The 21,832-nt window shown below is 36.6% G+C and overlaps 1 protein-coding gene across 1 annotated transcript in view; it reads left to right on the top strand.

Moving 5' to 3' along the window:
• The first annotated feature begins 294 nt into the window (after window positions 1-294).
• The window catches only part of WDFY4 (WDFY family member 4), a 403,065-nt gene continuing 381,527 nt past the window's right edge, over window positions 295-21,832 (top strand). The window contains exon 1 of the mRNA XM_044665777.1: window positions 295-350. The gene's annotated coding sequence lies outside the window, so the exon portion shown is untranslated. The remainder of the gene's footprint in view (window positions 351-21,832) is intronic.

Here is a 21,832-nt window from a genome sequence, read left to right as displayed (position 1 = left end):
GGCTCCAGACTGGTTTTCTCTTTTGGTTAAAAAGAAGTCAAAGGTCACCTTCCTGTACAGCCTGGTTGCCTCTGCAGGAACTCAGGCTGCTGTTGTCACCAGCTTGGATCAAATACAAAATGAAACTCTCTCTGCTTCCTCACTTCTGCTTTCTCCAGGAAATAAGTCAAGAGGCTATTTGCATGATTCACAGAGAGAAGCTGAAAAAGCCAGTGGGAGTTGTTGAAGCTTGAAGGGGCTCTGTTGCATGTTGGTCTTCTGGGCAAACCCATCCAGTGGAGTCCAGATTCCTGGGGCTTAAATGAGGCTGGAGTCTCTTCAAGGAAGGGGGCTCTGCAAAGATACCTCAGGTAGGTCAAAGGGGCTTTTCTGTCAGCTCAGGCAAGACCAATCCTATCTTCAGGGGCTCTGAGTCCATCTTACAGTACACAAGGGCCAAACCTATCTTGAACAAGATGCCGTAAAATGTCAAGTGGTCCAGACTGATTGGATCCTTGCAAATCTGGAGCTGAGGAGGTGAACTAAGGCAAAGGGGTCAGGTAAGAGGCGATTCAGGTTATAATGAAAAGCCCAAATGGGGCTATAAGTCAGGCTAAAAGTAGATTCGTATCTCTTACGTGTTTTGGTCAAGTTGTGTATATTGTGCTTGTAATTTAAAGATGAGTGGTTTGTCTTCCTTCAGCCTTCTCCAAAGCAGTGTCTAGCTGTTATATGAAACCCCAAATTAAGGAACAGGTATAATTCTTTCCTTTGTTTTGGGGACTGCTGTGCCAAGGATGGGCTAAATGTAATGTTAACCTGAAGCAGGGCAGACCTGAGAGCAAAATTTCCACATGGGTTATTGATTTTTATTTTTATTGCTAGAATAACATTCACAGAAGGTTAAAACTGAAATCCCCTTATTTGACAGATGAGGAAACGGTGGCAAAAATGGACTTGTCTTGAGGTTACAAAGGTAATTAGGGGCAGAATCATGATTGGAACTCAGGTCTCCTGACTCCAACTTCAAGCTCTTTGTACTTCACTAAGCTTCCTCTACTTCTCCTCAGATACCCAGAACCCCCTGAATAGTGGGACCTATTGGAAAAGGCTTTGAATTAGGTTGGGAATCAGTAGGCTTAGTAGATTGTGAACTTGATTGGGGTTAACTACCCTTCCCTTCAATTTCTACATTATCTGTAAGGTCCTTTCCAGCCCTGACATCGCATCATAATCTGTGCTCACCTTCCTACATTGAATCTTTTAACTTTGGTCAGTCTTCTTGACTTTGGTGCATGCTTTGGAAATTTTCCTGTCTTCACTATTCAATTCTTTCATTCCCTGAGAGCCTTATTCTTTGCTAGCTAGTACCTAATGAATCTGATTTAACTGGTCATTTCCTCTTTTGGCTCTCATTAGACTTTGTGCCTGTCTTATGAATTTGAACTTGTTTTTGCTCATGACCTATTTTTTCTCACTTCTAGATAATAAAATATTTGAGGGTGAGGGCACAATGGTTTGACATTAACTGCTTGGTAAAATGTAGGCTTTAGACTCTGAACTGTTTAGCAGTTGGTTATATTAGTAAAATACTTCACTGTGAACTTCTTACATCAATGAAATAAGAGAGCTGGTAAAAAGGAAAAAAAAAAACCAAACTGGTTAGGCTGACTTGAGCTACGTGCTAATGAATTCACATATGGCTCATTTCCCATAACATATTCTGATTTTGAGATGGTTTGTCTGGACAAAATGACTTAAACAAAAGAAATTAGTGTAATGGTCTGGGAGACTATCAGTGTAAAGACTACTGGTTTGAGTTTGAATCTTGGCTTAGCACTTCGTACCTGCATGACTTTGGGCAAGTCACCTAACCTTTTTCAATGAGTCTCAAGATCTCAAGATGTGTACTTCCCAAAAGAGGGAGATGGGCTAAATGACTTCTCTGATCTTTTCCAGATGTGTCATTTTATGTAGTTTCATAGATTAGAGGTGACAGGGGAAACCCAGGGCCCTTTAGTGGACACAGTCCAATCACAGTAGGCAGTCATTTGCTTTGCTAGTCTTTATGACTGATTAAAAAAAAAGTCAATCAATTTTACTTAGAAATTACAGGTTAATCAAGTAGAATTGTGCATCGGCTATGGAGAAGGTGGGGGGGGTTAGGGAAAGAACATGAATCATATAGCCATGGAAAAATATTCTAAAAAACTAAAAAAATGAAATTGCAGGTTATGGGTAGGTGGGCTCTATTTTCACACACTAGGAAACTTGTATTTTATCCTAATGCATTTTTCTTCCACATAGTTGCAAATAAGTCATATAAACATAGAACTTTAAGACTATTTATATATACATATAATATATATTTAATGGAATGAAGCAGGGTGATGTGGCTGCTTCAACTGCCTGTAGGGAATTGGACTCTAATGTGATAAATGTCTGGCAAAATTCTATAAATAGCTCTTATAAGATCTGTGGGCCATTAATTATAGTGTGGGCAGTCAAGAAGTAATCATGTAAATATTAATTTTATTTCATATATATTTTCTCTTTTACATTTGAATTTAAATTAACAAGCATCAAATGGACAATTTCTTTAAAATGTCCTTCTAGTATTACCCTTGCAAAAATTTCACATTTGAGTTTTATTTTTTCATGATAAGAAACCTAAGATTGGAAAAATAGCACAGAATAAGTTGCCATATCAGTATTTCTTGACTGGGAGGTTTAAGAATGACTCTCTCGATAGTGCTAAAGGGGCAGAGACTTGGAAAAGCTGAATTCACTACTTAAGGATCTATCTTAGTGATTCAAAGCAAATCAGAACAATTGGTGTTCAGATTTAATCTAATTCAAGTTTATGTGTAGGGCAACATTCTCAAAAGATTTTCTATGATAGCATAGTTGTGAACCTTGAAAAAGTTATTTTGCCATTTTGAAACTCAGTTTCATCACCTTTAAATTGAAGGGGTTGCAGTACTTGGTCTTTAAAGTCATGCTAAGCACTAAAATATTGCAATTCTGTAAAAACTATGTTCTAGCCACCACCTAGAGCAAGAACTGTTTGATATCTGTCATAGATACTGAATTTTACAGTTTATATTTTGCAAATGTTAAGTGATAGCATGGTATAATGATCAGAGAACTATAATCAGAACCAGGAAGACCTGGGTACCCTAGAAAATGTTCCAGGATTGTAAGTTGCAGAAAGGATGATGATCTATATTGGAGGAGGGAGTTTCCTCACCTAGGAGCTCTCTATTTCAATTAAATTACAGGTTTTATACATAGTCCAATAGTTTACAAACCACTTTCTTCAAAACAATCCTGTGAGGTAGTTGGAACAATAACTATTATTCCCATCACATAAATATTAAAATGGTGGCTTAAAGAATATTATTGATAATAGCTATAATGATTCTATTACTGTTATATCCTATGTGAATGTCTCCAGCTATCTTGATGGACATTTGTTGGGGGATATTGGGAAGGGGATTCTGGTGCAGGTCTAAGTTGGACTGCTTGAATTCTGTGATAATTTCCAACCCTGAAATTATATGAGTTTTAAAGAAAATTTTAATAAACACTTTTCCATTTTGTTACAGAATTCTGAAGTACATTTATGCTATATAAAATATGTAAAAATAGTTTCTCTTTTGTAGCGTTTGAAACTTACCTTTCCAACAACAATAATTATAAGCTAAAATTTATAGAGAGAATTGGGGCTAACAAAGTGCTTTCTTCATAACAATGCTGTGAGTTAGTATTGAGGATATTATTATTCCCACTTCACAGATAAAGAAAGCAACCATTTATTTTTGGGACAGCTTGGTGACACAGTGTCTGGAGATGGTGCCTGGGGCACTGAGTCTGAAGTCAGGAAGAGCTGCATTCGAGTTCAGCCTCAGAGAATACTAGTTTTGTAACTCTGGACAAGTCATTTTCTGTTTGCCTCAGTTCCTCATCTGTAAAAATAAGCTAGAGAAAGAAATGGCAAACAACTCCAGTTTCTTTGCCAAGAAAACTCAAAATAATATCATGAGGATTCAGACATAACTGAAATGACTGTATAATAAATGTTAATATACATAAAATATTGAAGTTGAACTTTGGAAGATTTTGGTTCAAGTTTTTCCTCTGAATCTTAACAATAGGTGACCAAGGAAAAATCACAGCTTTTCTGGGTCTCAGGCAATTATCTAAAATTAAGTATTTAAATTGTGTTATGATTGGCATTGGTAGAGGGAGTTCCCATGATGATAAAACCAGAAGTATTTGACGTATCTCCATTTAACAGATGAGAAAACTAAGGCTCACAGAAATTAAGTGAAATGTCCAATTAGCAAGTATTATTGTTAGAATTCAAATTAAGATATTTCTTGTTTCTATATTTGAGACTATTTTGTATTGCACTATATTATCTCACTCTTGTCACTATAGTATAACTTATGTATTACTCATTTTATAATTCATTTAAATGCAATGGTAGTATTTGTATTTCTACCTCTGAATGTTGATCTCAGAACTTTGAGTTGACTGACAACAAAAATACATGCTTATTAAAATATTTCATCTTTACCTTCTTTTTTATTTCAGAGAGAAATAGCCTTAGATTTTTGTAACTGCTGGAGCTAGAAGATGCCTTAGTTGGTAGTTCAAAAAACCAGTAGAGAATAATTTTTCCTCTCACCAGTCTGGTCAATTTTCCAAAATGACTATATATAATGCTAATGAATTGAATCTAGGTTTCCAAGAAGCAAAAGTGGTCCTCCAGCATTTTTGAGAATTGTTCCTGACTCCTTGAGCAAAAGGAAAGCTAAGGAAGGTCAAAGTTTACATGATTGTCCCAGATCATTTCATTGCTGAGAGTAGCCAAATTCCTGTGTACAATGTTCTCCCAGTTCTGCATTATTTCATTCAGATATTTCCAGCTTTTTAAAAATTTGAATATTTTTATTTAATTAATTGATTTAGAATATTTTCCCATCGTTACATGATTTATGCTCTTTCCCTCTCCTCCTCCCACCCCCTTTCCATAGACAATGAGCAGTTCCACTGTGTTTTACATGAGTCATTGATCAAGACCTATTTCCATATTATTAATATTTGCACTAGAGTGATTGCTTATGGTCTACATCCCCAATAATATCCCCATCGACCTATGTGATCAAGCAGTTGTTTTTCTTCTGTGTTTCTACTCCCACAGTTCTTTCCCTGGATATGAATAGCATTCTTTCTCATAAGTCCCTCAGAAATGTTCTGGATCATTGCATTGCTGCTAGTACAGAAGTCCATTACATTCAATTGTGCCACAGTGTATCCATCTCTGTGTACAATGTTCTCCTGCTTCTGTTCCTTTCACTCTGCCTTACTTCCTGGAGGTTGTTCCAGTTCACATGGAATCCCTCCAATTCATTATTCTTTTTAGCATGATAGTATTCCATCACCAACAGATAAGACAATTTGTTCAGCCATTCCCCAATTGAAGGGCATCCCCTCATTTTCCAATTTTTTGTCACCACAAAGGTTTTTTTTTATTTATATGATGCTGCAAATCTGCAAATGCTATCTGAAAATTCTAAATTCAGCACCCAGAGGTTAAGCTCCAGTTATCTCACCCTAATTACAACTCTGGTCTTCTTAATCCATAGAAGTCATTAGGACAGCAAAGAAAGCAACAGATTAAGCCTGGCCAATTTTTTAAGAAATCAGCTATGTTGGTAGGGAAAAATGAGTGAGAATTTAACATCATGCACAGTTCTTTTCATCAAAACTTTTTTTTACAGCTTCATTATCTAAGAAGGTATTTATGGATGATCAAAGGGAGGTCACTCTAAGCCAAGTTGGTGCATCTATATGCACTCTATTACAGAAAGGAAAAGCTAGATAGAACTAGAAAAGCTAGATAGAGGTATTCCCCATATAAGGGATCTCAAAAACTGTGTCTTATAGGGACTGCTTGCTGTCCCTAAGGTATATTCTGTAGTCCTTTGTCCCTTTGTTGCAAATGAGCATATAATTTGTTCCCAAGACTAGGAAGAAGGTCTAAGATTTAGAGAATAATAGTGTTGATAGGCAAGTCTCATGAAGCAAATATACTGATTGAGGTCAAGACCACTGACTTAGACCCTGGAAAAGAAGATTTCATTGAATCATAGATTTATAGCAAGAAGGGACCATGGAGCCACTAAGTCTGAACAGCCCCTTCATTTTACAGATAGAGTAAAACTCATACAGGTTAAATAACTTGCCTATGGTCATACTGTATTACAGGATGGCCTCAAAAATTCAGTCCGGTTAGATACAATCTCAGACAGAATGTTTAGCTCTAAAGCATGATGAAGCAGAAGGGAGACACTAGCAGAAGGAGGTTGTTTGACAAATGACAGTCATTGATAGTTAAACCTGAGAGCTACTTTTGTCTTTAACTTTCTAGCAGCTTGTAGCTACATTCATAAGAAAACTTAAATTCCTTTAAAAGTAGATTTCTTTTCAGGAGAGGTAGTGTGGCAAAGTAGATTGAGTTAGTTTTGGAATCAGGAAGACCCAGGTTCACTTGTGTGCCTATAGACAGATCACTTCATCTCTCCAGGTACCAGGCAAACTCATACTATAAGTTCCTAGTAAATTGCCCAGATGCATCAGCAAATGGAATTTCCACACTGGGGAGTTCCTTACTCTGATAAAATTATAGGTCCAGATATCATCATTGTCATCATCTTTATCTGTATAAACTGTGGTTTTAAGTCTAAAATGCCAGATACGGAAATTATGTAAGCAAACCAAATTGTGCATAATGTATCATGATGTTTCTAAAGTAACCTAAAGAGGATAAGAAATTAGTTTTTCAAGTGTTCTTTTGTTTTTCGGAAAATTTCCTTTAGATTTCTCATCAGTCAAAATATTCCATGTGTAATCAACAATATGGAAGTTGCTATACATACTGAGAAAGAAAACTGAACCTAATTAGGAGAACTCAATTATGTTCCTCTATTCCTTTTCTACTGGTAAAACCCTAAAGGTGTGCCAGAATATACAGGAATTGCCGCAGTTCAAAAAAAGGAAGTTGAGATAACAAAGAGTATGTTTCTCCTAAATGGCTATATTTTTCCCCTATCAGAATCTCCACCTCTGACCAAAATGGAATATATATGTATGTGTATTCATATATAAATACAATATCTAGGAATACACACATATTATATAATTATGACATATATATTTAATCCAAAGTTGAATGAAATTGCTCATAAGTGCATATTCAAAGCACCCTTCTTCTATGACCATAGTAAGTTATCAATAACTATTTATTTAATTGAAACTGATCCTCTATGACCTTCATGCCAAAACTTGGAAGGATTTTCTATCTTTACCTTCTTCATTCTCTCGATGACATTGAAATTGGTTGACCACTCCTTTGTCTTCTAATTCATTGTTCTTATTTTGACACAGCATACAAACCTAAACAAATTCAACCCTTTAAAATAGATATTATCCCCTCCCTAAAGCAGTTAACTAAAGTTGCATAAAATGCTTGCTTTGAAGAATTTTTACTAAAACGTTGAAGCCATAGAGAGGGAGATTAGCCCCTTCCCGAGGATGACTCACACATTTGTAAAGTGTATATTTTTATAAAATGAATAACTAAAACTAATAATTGACCTGGATTAAAAGAAAGCAAGAAGTACTTTAACTTTACTTATTTAGTAAAAGTATTGTCCATTGTAGTTGATCTGAATTCGGTTGCTGTTTAATATTTTTTTCATTTATGTAGTTGTTGTTGTTGTTGTTGTTGTTGTTGTGTGTGTGTGTGTGTGTGTGTGTGTGTGTGTGTGTGTATCTGCTGGTTTTATTCTCTATGACTTCTTACAAATCTTTTCCTATTCCCTCAACTTGTTGTAGTCATTGTTCCTTACATTTATATACCAGTTTTTTCCTCAAGTGTTGGGCTCATAGTCTATTTCCACATTTTTGCTCTTACATATAGTGCTATTAAGAATATTTTTCTATATTTGAACTTACTTTTAATAGTTTCCTTGCTATACCAGCAGGATGATTGCCAGGTGCAAGGGTAGGAATAATTTTACTTTTTTTTCCTGCATAATTCCAAATTAACTGTAAGACCAATTCACAGTGGTACTATTAGCATCCATTTCTTTTCTACTTCTCCGACCATTCTATCTTTGTTTATTTCCTAGCTCCTCTTCCTCTTCCTTCTCCCTGACTGTGGATATCCCTGAAAACTTAGATTTTCCCTCTGCTTTTATATTCATCATCTTAGCAAACTCACTCACTCTTGTAGATGGCTTTCTGCTAATGCCTCACAGGTATACATCTATAGCCGTAATCACTCCTCAGCTCCCTAGTCATATGTTTACATTCATTTGCAGGACTCATGATGAGTTCTGCCTGATGCTTCATGCTTTTCTGAAATTCCACATGCCCTAAACCAAAATCATCATTGGTAAAGTCAACAAAACCATGGACTGTGTAAATCAACACATATGAATTTCAAGCCTATCTCTGCTACTGACCATTCACCATTCAACTTCAGTTTCCTCATCTATAGAATGAATAAATTGGGTTAGTCCATTCTATTTGAATAAAAATACTTGATGTTCTTTCCAGAGCACCCTCCATCCCAGAGCCTTTGTAGTGTCTGTCTCCCCTACCTATAATGCCCACTTTCCTTATCTCCACCTCTGAACATTCCTGGCTTCTTTCCAAACTCAGTTCAAATGCCACCTTCTTCAATGAGGTTTTTCCCAATCCCTTCATCTTTTAGTCATTCCTTCTTAATGTACCTTCTTTCTACTCTATATGTATAGTGTACATCCCTATTATTTACATGTTGCCTCGCTCATTAGAAATAAATGAGATAACATTTGTGTTTGCTACAGTACAGTGCTTAGTACATATCTGGCACTATATACCTGCTCATTTCCTTCTTCACTTTCATTGCCTTGTCCACTTGAATGTAAGCTCCTTGAAGGAAGGCACCATTTTTGATTTTCTTTGATCCTCAGTGCTTGGCACATATATGTTTTAATACATTTGTTGTGTTATTAACCGATTTATGGAATAATAGAAAATATTTATTTTTAACATGCTGTGTGCCAAACTCCATGCTAAGTACTGGAGAAACAAATAGAAAAGTGATAGTGCCTGTTTTTGAGATGATTAAAGCCTAGAGGAGAATCTATAAGAAGAGTTGAGCTTCAAGGCAGGCAGAGTCCAGAGAGTAAAACAACAAGGCAAATGGTTAAGACTCAGTAGATTTTGGGAAGTTTTGCAGGACAGATTGTCCCTATATAGTGACTTTTTGGAAGACAGTATTGGGTCTGATTGTTGGCAAGGAGTAGGGGTCTGGGTGTGTAAGATTGGATGTTACAGGTGTTTTCAGGGAAGGGCAAGATTTCAGATGGATGAGGGTGGAAGAGGTGGTCAGCAACTCTCCAGGAGGCTAAAAGCTGGACTAAAGTACGGACTTCCCGAGGCCTGTGCCTGCTGGGTGTTGGGACAACTAAATGGTGATTGGGTGATGGATAGGCAAGAGCTACAGAGAATACTGCTAGTTTTTGAATGAGATCTAGATGATATAAACTAAGATCATTGACCTCATGGAATTTCACCTCCTCTTTTAAAAATGTTTTTATTGATGGTTTTTTTTATCATTTATAATTCTTTCATCTCTCCTTTTAGACAATGATTCCTTATAACAAAGATTTTTTAATAAGGAGAAGAAGAAAGAAAACAATGAGCCAAACCAACAAATGTCTTGAAAACATATGTTTTACCCCTGTAAAGGACATCAGGAGGCGGCTTCTCATGTCTCTTCTCTGGGGCCAAGCTTCGCCATTATCATTTTGCCATTAGTTTTTACTGTTTGGTTGTTTTTTTCCAATTACTTTATTGTTTTATGCAAATTTGTTCAACGCTAACTTCTCAAAGAATAATCTTTGACATTTCCTTCTCCTTCGTGTGCTAAATCTAATATTGCTGTGTGCTGATCATTTTCCCCTTAGATCTACTTTTCAGAATGATTATTTTATTTCCATTTTCACTGTCACCATCCTAATGTTGTCCCTCATTACTTGAAGCCTGCTTTACAGTAACAATCTCCAAGGTAATCCTTCCTCCATTTCTCTCCTCCAATGTATCCATTAATCCCCCAAATTCCCTTATGGGGAATCTTGTGCTTTTCCAAGGCAGGAACTGTGTCTAATCTAAAATTCACATCTCCCACAGCATTCCAGGTATCAAACACTCTTATTATATATGTAGACTGTATTTTAATGAGGAATATGCCTCCATTTCAAAACTCTGGGCCTGTCTCTTGCATCTGGCAGATCTGTTTGTGTATGCAAATGATTTGAAAAGCAATCAGATATGTAAGAACACAGAGAGGGCCCAAGCACATTCTACTTCCTATATTTTATTAACTACTTCTTTCTCTTTGGCATTCTGACTCCACCACGGCTTTTATTTTTAATCTTCATTTACTAATATTCCACTTAAGAATAGTTTCCCTCATCCCTTTTTGGTGAAATGGAACTTTTTACTCATAACGAAAAGAACTGCTATGAAACTCCTTGGAACCTGTGTTTCCTCATATGTGCTGTTTGGTTATTTTACTCATGCCTTGACTCTTCTTGACCTCTATTTGGGGTTTCCCTGGCCAAGACACTAGAGTGGTTTGCCATTTCCTTCTCCAGCTCTTTTTATAGATGAAAAAAATGAGGCAAACAGATTAAATGACTTGCCCAGGGTCACACAGCTAGTAAGTTTCTGAGGCTAGATTTGAGCTCAGGTTTTTCTGACTCCTAACCCATTATTCTATCCACTGAGCCACCTACCTCTTCTCATCTATAAAATGGTAATAATAATGCTTTCACTACTTATCATACACTTTTTGTGAGGAAAAGACTTTGTAGTCTATATAGAGATAGGAATAGAGGCTAGAGCTATCCTACATTGAAAAAATATATAGATAGTCCCAGATAAAAAAAACTTTCTCTACTAATAAAGGTCAATGCTATCTCTACAATTTGTAATCTTAGAGGTTTGCCTAATGTACCAAGAGTTTAAATGACTTTCCCAAGGTCACATGTGTAGCCAGGATTACTTCAGAAGTGTGTCTTGAACCCGGGCTCTAAACCTAAGTCTTTAAACTCTCCATCAGACTGCCTCTCATGTAGACGACAGTACCATATAAATGTATCATCATCATTGTCATCATTAATTGATTGGAGGCAGATGTAGTATTGTTAATAGAGAATTGTCCTCAAAATCTGTAATCCAGTCCTACCTCTTATGCCTACTGGCCCTTAAACCCTGGGCAAATTACTTGAACCTTTCAATTCTATAGGATAATGCTGAACACATTGTTGTTTTTACATCTAGCTCTTTGTGCCCTATTTTGGGGATTTTCTTGGATATTGGAATGTTTTGTCATTTCCATCTCCATATTATTTTACAGATAAGGAAAAGGAGTCAAACAATATGAAGTAACTTGCTCAGGGTCACACAGCTAGTAAGAGTCTAATGCTAGATTTGAACTCAGGTATTTCCGGTTCCAGGTAGGCCCTCTATCCACTGAGCCAACTACCTACCCTCATCCTCAAGACAATAAAACTGATAAGAAGATATCAGCCTGCATTAATAGAAGTTCCCTTATCAGGAATTTCCTTTAATTAATGAAATCTCAGCTCCAGTTTTTATCCCAATTATTATTTTTTAAGAGGAAATGGTGATATGGTGGAAGATAAATGGTCTTTGCTTCAAAAAGTCTGAATTTAAACATGTAGAATCTACCACTTCCTGGTTGTATAATCTTGGGCAAGTCATTGGCCCCTTCTGAGCCTCAGTTTACTTCTCTGTAAAATAGTTAATACCTATCTACTACTCATAGGTTTGTGAGGAAAGCACATCGCAAATGATCTGACATTAAAAGCCCATCATGACTTCTTCCTTTCTTACCTTTTCAGGCTTCTTCTTCTTCTTTAAAAAAAAATAAACCCTTACCTACTGTCTTAGAATCAATATTGCGCATTGGTTCCAAAGCAACAGAGCAGTGAGGGGTAGTCAATGGGGGGGTAAGTGATTTGCCCAGGGTTACACAGTGAGGAAGTGTCTGAGGACCTCCCACCTTTAGACCTAGTCCTCAGTCCATTGAGTCACCTAGCTGCCCTCACCTCTCCAGTCTTCTTATACCTTCCTTCCCTCCATGCACTCTGCCATCCAGCTAAACTGGTTTTGTCCTGTTTCTCATGCATGAAACTCCATCTCCCTGCTTTTTCACTGAGTGTCCCCCTTGCCAGGAATACTCTTCTTTCTTACCTCTACCTCCACCTGGCTTCCCTGGCTTCCTTCAAAATCTGACTCAAATCCTACCTTTTTTTAATAAATATTGTTTAAAAAGCCTCACCTTCTGTCTTAGAATTGATACTGAGCAGAATAGTAGTAAAGACTAGGTAACTGGGATTGAGTGTCTTCTCCAAGATCACTCAGCCCCTAGACAGTGTCTGAAGTCATATTTGAACACAGAGCCTCCTGACTCCAGGACAGTTAGTAAATATTTTAAAAGTATCTACTATGTACCAGGCATTGTAGTAAGAACTAGGGAAAGATGTCCCCTTTCCCATCCATCCACCCCACTCACTGTATCTCCTTGCTATTGCCATTCCTCTGATACTACTATCCATTACATTGTATATAGTTTGTTTGCACATAGTTATTTGTACATTGCCTCCTCCTCAGTTAGAATGTGAGCTCTTTGAGGGCAGAGACCATGTTCTTGCTCTTTTGTTGCCATTGTCATTTTGGCATTCTCAGTGTTTAGAGCACACACAATGCTTAACATAGAAAATGCTTATAATAAATACTGATCGGCTGACTGACTGACTCCTGAAGAGTTATGCTCTCTGCTCCGGTCTTCTTCTTACTTGTCATCCATCTGTGGAGATTCCAAGGTCTTTTCAACAGAGTTGATGCCCTATCAAGTTAGAAAGACTTGGAATATAATACAAACCCAATGATCAAACTCTCTGCTGATCTGTTCTGAGGACCAACTTAAAGTCAGAGAATCTCAATAGTTTGTCCAGGGCATGGTGAATTTTTTCAGCCACAACAATCATTGAATAACATTCCTCTGCCAAGTCTCAGAGTGTTTGTGATTTGTCTCTGTAGAAGTCATATCCACACCAATGTGATAACAGATCTCTGAAGAACTGAAGAAAAATGGCTTGGAAATGTGAGCTATTCTTGTCATTATAACTCTCCTTTTTAAATAGGGTTTACCCAAGCATCATGGGTCTTCCAGAACCTCTGAGTGGTCATTCATGCTTCATTAACTCTAGGGGAAGAGAGACCGTGAGTTTTTAGACACTGTAGAATAACTTCTGCTATTTTTAGGAAGTGGGTACGAATTTGGCATGCCCGGCCAACTTTCATTTCAAAGAAATGTTCTTGTTTTGACAAGATGCCTTCATTTTTTGTGCTCATTTCCTCTTCTATGAAGCAAATTTTGGGGTGGGGGAAATATGTAGAAAAGGAAAGTCAAGAGAGGTTTTTATATAGGCTAATTGTAGAGAAACAAAGAACAGTATTTCTCATGGGCTCCTATGAACCACTATATAGAAGGGTTCTTCACAGCTGTGAGGATGAGAGCTTCTTTTCACTGATATCAGAAAATCTGACTGTGGTGAGGAGCAGGATTTAATGAAAATCACAGTGATTTCAAGTGTGATAATAACCAAGTCAAGGTAATGGGAAATAATCCCTGTCCTCCAGGCTTTTTCATTTCAAAGCAAAGTAGTAAAAATAGAAAGCAAAGTCCGTAATGATTATCTATTTCAACATTAATTTTATTTTTGAACCAAATTTCATGGGTGATGTGTCCCATACTCCTAATGCTTAATCAGACACTTGGGATATATTGGGAAGAGAACAGGTTTTGGAATCAGGGCAATTGAATTCCACTTTTGACTCATTTAATTGAGTGAGTCACTTTAACTTCTTTGGGCTCCAGTTATCTCATCAGTAAAGGAAGCATACAAATAAATGCTTGTTTACCCACTGGCTGAGTGACTACCTACCTCCTACTGTAAAATGATTCATACATCTTCAAACACAATACAGACATTGGCTGCTATTTTCAGGGAAAGTTGCATTAGACTCTGGCCTGTCTGAGCTTGCTCTTTGACTTGGGGTCCACTGGGTCCACCTTCTTCTTTTATCTTCAGTTTGAGGCCAATGATTAAATTGGGCAGGACTTTTAGTAAGTAAGCAGGAAGCTTTTCTACTGTTCTCACTTAAAATCTTTTTTTTTCCCCAAAAGAGCCTCCTCTCCAAAGATGTCTGAGGAATTTGCCTTCTTCCATTGATATATATTTTAGCTTTAACTTTATACGGAGGATCATATAATTTTATAGTTATAGATAAGGGTGCCTCAGAGATAATTTTAATCCAAACTCATTATTTTTACAAATTCTACTCAATTTGATTGAATGTATATTTATTAAGCATTTACTTCATCGGGTACACCTGGAAGTACAAAGACAAAAATGGAAATAATTTCTGCCTTTAAGGAGTCCAGGGAGAAATGATATAGACACCAATAAATAAATACAAGATAATAATAAAACTGTTCAACTGATGTTGTGTAGAAAAAAATACAATGGGTTGCCTGAATTATTTATTTTTTAGTCTAATATTGTGATGGCATTTGGTACAACCAAGTCTATCTGTGGGTATAGCCCTTGAATCAAGAAAAGTGCCAAACCTCTTCTTTAAGTTAGTTGGCTGGATTCATCCTTAGACTCCTTTCAATGAAGATTTAGGGAGACATTCCACTTAATTTATCTTAATAGGGGCTTGGGTAGAAATATTTTGTACTCTAGACTGCATTTTTCACAGCAGTTTGAAGAAGTGAATTGGTGGGGCTGATGAATGTGGTGGCCATGCTAATGTGTTACTGAGCCAAGAAATATTGATTTAACTGAACTGAGCGCCCAGGTCCTTGGTAATGTAGGGAATGTTTTCCATATGAGTTAACCAAGCAAGTCACGTTGAGCCTGCTTTTATAACCCGCCTTCAGAATGGAAGAGAAACAGATTATTTTAAACTACACACTGAAAAATGAATGTTTTTTATTATTTATTCATTAAATTTACAGGCTGTTCCAACCATCAGGGCCTTTGGGCAATTTACAACCATGTATATTACAAGGAAAAAAAAAACTACCAAGAAAAAGATGCAGTTTCTGCATGTTGAGCTTTCTATTTGAAAACATATATGGTGACACATAGTGACAGAAGAGGAAACGATTTTTATCTTTAATTTTATCAAACAGCCTTTTGCTCATGGCTTAAAGGGCATTAAAAAAAGAATGTAATAGATTTTCATCTTTCATTTAGATTTATTCTGCATGAGAAGTAATTGTGTGTATCTTTTTTTCTAATACCAGTTCAGGAAGACGATTCTTAAGGTTCTAAAGAAAAGAATTTGTTAAGTCATATGCCTTGAAATTCTTCTTGACCATCAATCACTTTGTGGAAAATAAATTAATAACTAGACTGTCATTTGAGAACTGTACATTTGGAAGGAAATTTAGAGGCCATCTAAGTTAACAATGACCCTATGAAGAAATCCCCTTTACAATATTTAATCTCTTTCTGAATCTTTCCCAGGACTCCCTAACTCCCAAAAAGCTGTTTGCTCTTTGGACAATTCTAATTGATAGAAAATTCATTACATCTCAAGCCAAACCATGCCATCCTATATCTTTTCCCTATTAGTTTTAGTTCTGCCTTCTGGAGAAATTCAAAATAAATCTAATCCTTTTTCCTATAATAGTAAAAAAAAAAAAAAACCCTCTCTTCCCCCTTTTCCCCCTCCCACAACTGTTCACTATTCCTAATTTGTTCCTCATATGACATAGTTTCAAGATCCTTTACCTTCCTTGACAACCCAGTATTCATATGCGGCTGTGAGATTCATGTTCATGGATATTCCTATCCATCTAGTGAATGATGGAATGACATTGGATTTTTGATTTTGTTAGCATTGGCAACTTCCACTGTGGAAGCTCTTTCCTCCAATGCATATTGGCAGCTTCTCTTTACCTTATAGTCTTAAAATGGTGCTTGAGACATTGAAAAGTTCAGTGTTTTGTCACTTAAATAGCATGTCGGATGCAAGACTTGAACTCATGTCTTCCTGACTCAGATTAACTTTCTACCAACCATCTGTGAGATATTTGCATGTGAGAATGTCTAATGAATAAATATGACTCAACTATTATGGGTAAATGTGATCTGGAATCTGGTCTATCCCTGGGGAGAGTAGCTAGTGTCCACATTTAGCTAGTGTCAGGGGGGGAATCCCCAAGATCGGGCTTGGTGATATCTCCTTCCAAGAAAGCTAACAGATTAGACATATATTTCAGTGCTACCCCACAAGGTTTGCTAGTCTAGGATTACAGTTCTAAGGGGTTTTGAACAAAACAAGTTCCCCCAATACAACCATCTCCTACAGAAACCAAAAGCAAATAATCCACCTTTGAAGAAGAATCTTTTGGAATTTATCAAGGCTGGTCCTCAGACAACAGCTCTTCATTCCCTGCCTTTGACTTAAAGCACTGATTCAGTATTCAGCATATGCCAAGTTTGGGTTCTAAGCCTTGGGTAAACTAAGAAAGGCAAAAATCAGTTCTTGCCCTTAAGGAGTTCACATTCTTTTTTTTTTTAAGTTTTATTTAATTGATTAATTAAGAGAGTTTTTCCATGGTTACATGATTCATGTTCTTTCCCTCTCCTCTTTCCTCCCCACTCCCAGAGCTGACATGCAATTCCACTGGGTTTTATGTATATCATCGATCAAGACCTATTTCCATATTATTGATATTTGCACTAGAGTGATCGTTAAGAGTCTACATCCCCAATCATATCCCCATCAATTCATGTGATCAAGCAGTTGTTTTTCTTCTGTGTTTCTACTCCCACAGTTCTTTCAAGGAGTTCACATTCTTATGAAGGAGATAGTGAAAAATAACTAGACATATGTAAGATATATACAGAGTAGATAAGAGATTCTCTGAGAAGAAAGTATCTGGGGTAACAGGATAGGATTATCATGGAAGATGGGATTTGAGCTTAGTCTTGGAAGGAAGCCAGGAAAACTAAAAGTCTGAGGTGAAGAGGGAGAGCATTTGCATCATAGAGCCAGCAATGCACAGAGACATATGTGTTGTTCTGGTCTATGTAAGCGTATTGAAGATTTCTCGGATGGAGGTAAAGCATAAAGAGAATGGAAAGGTAGGAAGGGTTTCTGATGTGAGAAGCTTAAAGAGAGGACTTTAAATATGGTCTTGGAGTTAATAGGAACCCATTGGAATTTATTGAATAGAAGAGTAACATTGTCAGACCTACTCTTTCAGAAAACAACTTTGAGATTTGAATGGAAGATGAACTGGAGTGAGGATAAATTTGAGCCTATGTGTCTAGAGAATGGCATTTAGAGATCTAAGTTGAATTGGAGGTTTGGGACACATTCACTTACTGGCTTTTGTAGCTTCCTGAAGTTATATTCTGATGCTTATTAAAGGCCACCCTTTTATCTGGTATCCCGTGGAATAGAACTGTTGCCCTTGATGAAAAAGAGGGGAAGAAAAGGGCTGCTTTGTGGTTGGCATCACATGAAGCAGTTACCAAACATCAGTCTAAGCTGCCATTTAAACTCTGAAATGACCAAGCTCTGTGTTTGCCCAGAGCTAAAAATAAAGTATGATGAATCCCTTCTGTTGTCCTAATCACAAGTGGACAAGCAACTTGTCATCCTATCTGTTTCATCTTTTTGGTGATGTTGACAGCATATTTGGCCTTTGGAATTTTGTCTTTGGTAATTGTTTATCTGGTATGTTTTTCCCCTCTGATGTGGACTCTAGTGAAAGACATCATGACACAGTGACAAAATCTCAGTCTTTGATTGAAAGAACCTGTGTTAGCGCTCATCCTTGCTACCCAAATAATCCTGGCTCCACATTCTGTTTCCTTCTCTGTAAAATAAGATCTTAATACTTGAACTATTAACCTCAGTGTTGTTGAAAGGAAATTATTATATCAATTTTAAAGCACTTAATACATGTGAATTTACTATTATTATCTCTACTAATGCCTCCCTAAGAGTTACTCTTTGTACTTTGTTACCTTTAAAGCACTATGTAGTTGCTGTTGTTGTTATTATTATAACTCTCTATTTTTTAATGTCAAGAATAGTCCCTCCACCCCAGAACATGCCCCCATAATAGCAATACACCTAAGTGGCTACTGAATCTTGGTTTTGCTGATCTTCATTGTCTCTGGGTCAAGACAAACAGCTTGTCTCAGTTTTGCTAATAGCCAAGGTGCTGGTTTTTGGATAACAGTGAAAACAATTGTTAAAGGTGCTATTTTACTTGAGTAGAAATTACTCCAGTGTAGGCTGAGAGCGGAAAGAGGTGCCAAACACTTGGGGCTTCTGCCAATCAGCCCTATGTCTAAATGTCTTTTAAAAACACTCTTGCTGCTTTCTCCATTCAGATTACAAAGCAAGTCAATTAATAAGATAAAAATATAGTAGAATTTTGGCTTCTATACTCTGTGTGTTGTTTGATCTTGAAATAATTTGCTATAATTTCAGATGTATTTGTTGCCATCATGAAAGCCAATGTAGACATTAAAAAATGAGGGATTCTAAGCTTGGTTAAAACAGTAACTGATTATCTGGTTCACTATTTTGTCTGAACTGCATCTCCCAGACCTTTGACTGTCCCCCATTTTGTAAGGCATTCTTACTTCATCTTCACCTCCTAGAATCCTTTATTTTCTTCCAAACTGTACTAAAATAGTATCTTGTACATGAAACCTTCCCAGATACCTCCAGCAATTAGTGTACTTCCCCATAAATTTATCTTGTATTTATTTTGTTTGCATTTCTATATAAGCTTATTCAGTTACAGTTTTATTGGCACAGTGATCATCACACAGTAGCCACTTGGAAAATGTTTTTTCATTGATTGATTAGTTCAGTCATGAATATGGCTTCACCCATAGAATGTGAGATCATTGATGGCAAATACAGTTTTGCCTTTTGTCTTTTTATTTTGAGTGTTGCCTGTCATAGTTCCTGACACATAGTAGGTACATGATTGATATACTTACTAATTCATTGAACATAGCATTAAAGATAGTTCTGTATGGATTGTGATAACTGCTCTTTGTTAGTTAGATTACTAACAACCTAGAGCTGGAAGGAAATGTAGAAATTCCAAGTCTAAACCCTCCTTTAATAGAGGAATCACTTCTACACCACCTAGCCCAAAGCACTAACTCTCTGCAAGACATTAGCTCAGATGCTGGAAATACAAAGACAAAATCCATCTTGTGATAATTAGATTAAATCTACACTGCCCATCTTTAGATTTAATCACCAAAGGTGAGAGCACCTCCAATTCATAGCCCATATGTGCTAGAGTGGGTGATGAATCAGTCAACTGACTGCCCCCCTAGGCAGTCCTCCGAGAAGCATCTATTGTGATTGGACACACAAATTAGGGGAGGAGGCACAGGAAGTGACACATAAGTGACCCCTTTAAAAGGAGAAGGTTTCTCCTGGAGAGGGTCTTCTAGCTCTTCTGGTCCATGGAGAAGTGCTGGCTGGAATGCTAAAACCTTGGTGACTTTGAAGACTGACTGAATCTTCCTGAACTTCTCATAAGGAACTTCTTTTAATAGACTCTGTAAATGAAGCTTTGCTTCATTCACCTCCAGGTCTCTGGTCCTCTGACTCTCTGCTGAGGGTTAATTAGAACTACCTGGATTAATTAGAGGATTTTAGTAATTTACCTACTGTGTTAGATTCTTATTTCTTTATTTCCTCTCTCCTCAATTGTGAATAAACTTCCATAAAGTCAATTTTGACTTGAGGTTATTCCTAAATTGGGGAGATTTCCCCTGGAGACCACCTTTTAATATATTGAACCCCCAAGCCCCCTTTCCCCCCTTACAATCCAAAATACAAATTAATATAAAATAATTTCTTTTTTCCTTTTAAAATTAATTAATTAATTAAGAATATTTTTTCCACAGTTACATGATTCATGTTCTTTTCCTCCCCTATTCCCTCCCTGCTCCCCAAACGTACAAGCAATTCTACTGGATCATTGTTCAAAACCTATTTCCAGATTATTCATATTTGCAATAGAGTGATCATTTAAAGTCAAAATCCCCAATCATATACCCATCAAATCATGTGATTGACCATATGTTTTTCTTCTGCATTTCTACTCCCACAGTTCTTTCTCTGAGTGTGGATAGCGTTCTTTCTCAATATAAAATAATTTCAAGAGGAAGAGAGAACTAATCTCTTGGAAAGAGTGATTGGGAAAGGTCTTAAGCAAGAGACAACTGCGGGGATGTGATGTGAAGGAAGCCAATATGTGTGAAGAGGAGGGAAGGCATGTGTGCATTTAAAATCTGGGGAATATTGACTCAGGGGAATAGACAGCCTAGAAGGCCTATTTGATCAGACTGGAGAGTGAAGGAAAGTAATAGGAAATAAAATTAGTAAGTCTTCCATCAAATTTCATCTAAAGTCCTACCTTCTGATAGAAAAATTTCCTTGATCTCCTTAATGTTAGTCCTTTTCTTCTGATATTAACTCCAATTTATCCTGTTTATATCTTGTTTGTATATGGTGGTTCAAATGTTGTCTTCCCATTATAGTGGAGTTCTTTGAGGGTGGGAACCATGATTTTTTGTTTTTGTTTTTTGCCTTTCTTTGCATTTCCAGCACTTAGAACAATGCTGGGCACAGCTGGCACTTAACTACTTGACTTCATTTGACTAGTTGGAAAACATTTTGACATTGGGGGGAAAAAGAGTATGAAATTTGTAAATAATAGGCTGATATTTTGTATTTTATCTTAAAGGTAGAAGGAAGCTACTGAAGTGTTGGGTTTTTTTAATAGTTGTGTGATCTTGGTGTTTAAGAATCTCATTCTTTCATCTATGTGAAGGATCAGTTGGAAAGTAGAGAACTTGGAAGGAAGGAAAACAATTGGGAGTTTGGTGCCACAGTAGAGTAGTAAGTGAAGTACTAAATTGGGGTACAAGTTCTCTGATCAGAGAGAAGGGAGATGTGGGAGCTGCTGTGGAAGTATGATCCTGAATTTGGGTCTGGGTTACGGTTGGGCAAGGAATGTGGAAAAATAATGACCAGGATTGACCGAAACCTGTACCAATTTACAGAGTAAGAAGTTCTATGTGTTTATTTCTAAATAGCACTTTTTATTGGATTATAAAAAATATACAGAAATTAAAACATTTCTTCCATGTTTGGGGAGTTCTCTGGTCTCATTAAGCTAGGTACTTCCTCCCAAGCTTTAGATTATAACTCATCAGTGTCTTCTCATTTGGTGCATTTTTTTATAATCCACAAACAATTGAACAAGAGGATATTATATGAATCTTTCAGAAGTTTATTGTCAGGAAAAGTACATATTATCAAAATTAATGTTTTGCAATAATGAATTATATTCAGAAAAGTATATTTACAGCAATTGCTAGAAAAAGATTAATTTTTGGTGGTCAAGGAAACCTAACCTCCTATTTCCCATTGATTCAGTGTATTAACATTTGAATTTTTTTCTTTTGTGCTATTTTCTACGAAGTTATCTCCATGAAAATTGAGAATTGAATATATATATATACACATAAAATATCTCAAATGTTTGATATGTGCATACATAAAGATATAGATTTGGAATATATTCAAATAAATGGATGTGTACATATTACATATTAATATACAT

This window comes from Gracilinanus agilis, chromosome 2 (genome assembly GCF_016433145.1).
Source record: "Gracilinanus agilis isolate LMUSP501 chromosome 2, AgileGrace, whole genome shotgun sequence".
NCBI lineage: Eukaryota > Metazoa > Chordata > Mammalia > Didelphimorphia > Didelphidae > Gracilinanus > Gracilinanus agilis.
This window is presented reverse-complemented; position numbering and strand designations above follow the sequence as displayed.